The sequence below is a fragment of the Berghia stephanieae genome, chromosome 4, assembly GCF_034508935.2.
Source record: "Berghia stephanieae isolate SIO BIC M18660-M18661 chromosome 4, UCSD_Bste_1.3, whole genome shotgun sequence".
Classification (NCBI taxonomy): Eukaryota; Metazoa; Mollusca; class Gastropoda; order Nudibranchia; family Aeolidiidae; genus Berghia; species Berghia stephanieae.
This window is the reverse complement of record NC_088363.1, coordinates 90806711-90809984: the sequence shown is the minus strand read 5'-3', so window position 1 is coordinate 90809984 and position 3274 is coordinate 90806711.

The window sequence follows — 3274 nt, the reverse complement described above, 5'->3', positions numbered from 1 at the left end:
ACAATGTCAATCATTTCATTATTTGACAGTTGTATTACGGCTTGGATGTATTTGACCCCATGCGGTACTCACATCCTTCGACCCGACAGCAAAGTACTACACTATGCTGAACTCCAGCATGACAAGGATGCTTATGAAACGTTCTGGTAAGTCAATAGTTTTTGTTTGTTTTGTTTTTTTAATTTTCTCTTTATTTTCTGGAAATTCTATTACATTATGCATAATTTGCTAAGAATTCATGAAAAGAATATATCATTCCTAGATTATTCATTGTAGAACTATAATCTGTACACAAGAATACTCGTGTATGTAGTTTGGCATTGGAATATCACTTTTAACGTATAAACGAAACACATCTTGCAGGTAGAAAGCCCCCAAAAAAAAAGAGAATTGTCACAAATTTTATTGTCAAAGTATCGTCCTTTCAGAACTTAATTTTTTTAATGGGTAGATAAATCCTCCTTTTTTTCTTTTCCTTTTAAATTTTTTCTTTATAATGCAAAAAGGCGTTTGGATATAACCCTTCACTTGAATACGACCCCTTCTCGAATGAGTTTTAATTTACTTAAAATCACGCATCAAAACTGCAAACGACATAATCATTCCCTTTTCCTGAAATTTTAAAAATTTCCCTGTTGTTCTATCAAACAGATTGTTTTTCTCGTGAATGGAGGTGAAGGAAAGGGTGATTTAATATTCTTTCATTTTCAATACAACGGGGTTTTCAGGACTTATTGTTATGACGGATCCATCGATTCTATAGATACCTTTCTCCGTGTAAGTTTTACTCGATGGGAAGAATATTCCATTTCTCTCAATTGACATTTGATATTTTATGATAAAATACAGTGAATGACATAATCAGTCAGATGGTGAAAATGTTTGAACTGAGATATTACCAAGTTTAGTTAGAAGGTCATTTTTATCAAAAATGAGTTCTTGTCATAAATGATTAAATAAACCCTTTTTTAAACATCTTTGGGAAACATCAAAGACAAATTTCACTTTTTAAATATTTTTTACAAACTAGTCAAGTTGAAAAAGTATGAACTTTTAGGAAAACTGCTGGATACGTTTCCCATACTCTGACCATAACTTCATGAAAATCACCCCATTTAACTTCAAATAAAGATTTAAAAAGCTCTGGGGAACATATTCTTTCAGAAAATACAAATCCAAAGTTTCACCTTCCGACTGATTACGTCATGCACTGACACATATATGAAGCGCTCTAAAGAACGGTCCCTTTATCCCGTTTTGTAAAAAAATGAGTTATGGGTTTTTTGAGAAAGAGTGTAAAATTCCCTACATTTAACCGTTTATTTCATGATAAAAAAAATATTCTTTGAGTTGTGCATGGTCATTTATTGAAGTAGACAATCTGTAGAAAATGTTTTTAGAAAATGGCTTTCAAAATTTACAAACCGGCATTTAAAAAGTAATGAACAAAATGAATACAACAGCTTTAAAAAAAAAAAAAGAACAAAATACCAAACCGGAACGTTTCGGGCTCAAAAAACTTCCTTCAGCCGATGAAAACATAAATAACTTGCTAAATAATCAGATCGACGATGTCTTGTTTAATGCCCATAGTTTTGCTTTGCAGTTTTCTTTTCCCTTGTTTTGGTATGCTGAAATGTTTTATGACAAGAAATCAACAATTTTTATACTAATTATTTTTTTTCTGTATAAGATGAAAAAAAATTTTTCCCAAAACGCCCCAAAACAATACCCCAACATCAGGAGGCAAAATTGACGGATTGGTGGAAGAGTCTTCTTTCTTCCGGTTTGGACGGTTGTGGACTCATTTCCCAGAAAGCTGGTTGTGGACGGACATTGAAGTAGGGTGTGTTGAATTTTTAAACTTTTATAAAGTTTTATTTGGTAAGCCCGTTGGCAAGATCAGAGTTATTCATCTATGAATAATAATAACTTGGATTCGAATCCTTTTGGAGTTTCAGGAGCTGTATTGTTTCGTTGGGTTTTTTTTCAATTTCCAAAATAAAAATAAGGATCAGGTCTTCTTGAATACCAGAATCAAAATGAAGATTCCACCTTTTTAACATCATCTGTGTTGAAAAAAGCTTGAAATAACAACCTGATTGTTGTTTTTTTGTTTGTTTTTATGAGGGGGGGTTTCGTTCTTTTTTGTTTATTGTTATTTTTTTTTTTTTTCATTTTTTTTTTTTTTTGGTTCTTTTGACGTTTTTGTATTATTTGTGTTGTTTTTTTTATTATTTTTTGTTGTTTTATTATTTTTTTATCTCAGTTTTTTGGTCTTTTATTGTTCTTTCTTTGTTTTAGTCTGGTTATTTTTGTTTGTCGTTTGTTTTTGTGTTTTTTTGTGGGGGGGGGGGGTGATTGTTTCTTAATTTTTTTCATGTGTATTTATTTGTTTATTGCTTTTTTCTAGGGTTTTTATTTCAATTTGGAAGATTCGCAGTTATCTCAAATCGCTGAAGGGACAGGGCCTTGACTTTAGTTTTAATATAAAACACTGCCAAAAATAGTATAGACAGGTGTTACTAAAAAATTCCAGACGATTGAAATTTCAAACTTTTCTGCTATTTCCCAAATTGTGCCCAAAAATTAAAGATCAATTTGTTAAACGTGATTTAAAAAAGGAAAATATTTATTATTCCTTTTAAAAAATCTACTTCTACTTTTAATACTAGATATGTATCAGACAAGTTTCATACTTTTTTTAGCGCCAATGGCGAGGCAGTATACTTTGTAAAAGTCCCCGAGACCGTTTCAACGTGGGTTCTCAATGGGTTTCCATTAAAAAGGTCAGGATTTGGGATGCACTGGGGCCAACAGGATTAGTTCCCCTTTTAATTGTATTATTACATCATCATCATATAATAATAAAAAAATAATAATAAAAAATAATAAAAAATATAAAAAATAAAAATAATAATAAAACCTAAAAAATTAATAATAATAATAATAATAAAATAATAATAAAAAAAATAATAATAATAATAATTTTAATATAATAATAATAATAATAATAATAATAAAAATATAACGGGGAAAAAAGTTTAAGAGCTGTTAACTGCCATGTACCCATTTTACACTTGGGTGAGAGAATGTGAGAAAAGAAAAGAAGAAGAAAAAGAAGAAGAAGAAGAAAGAAGAAAAAAAAGAAAAAAAGAAGAAGAAAAGAAGAAAAGAAAAAAAGAAGAAAGAAGAAGAAGAAAGAAGAAAAAAGAAGGGTAGAAAAAAGAAGAAGAAAAGAAGAAGAAGAAGAAGAAAGAAGAAGAAGAAAAAG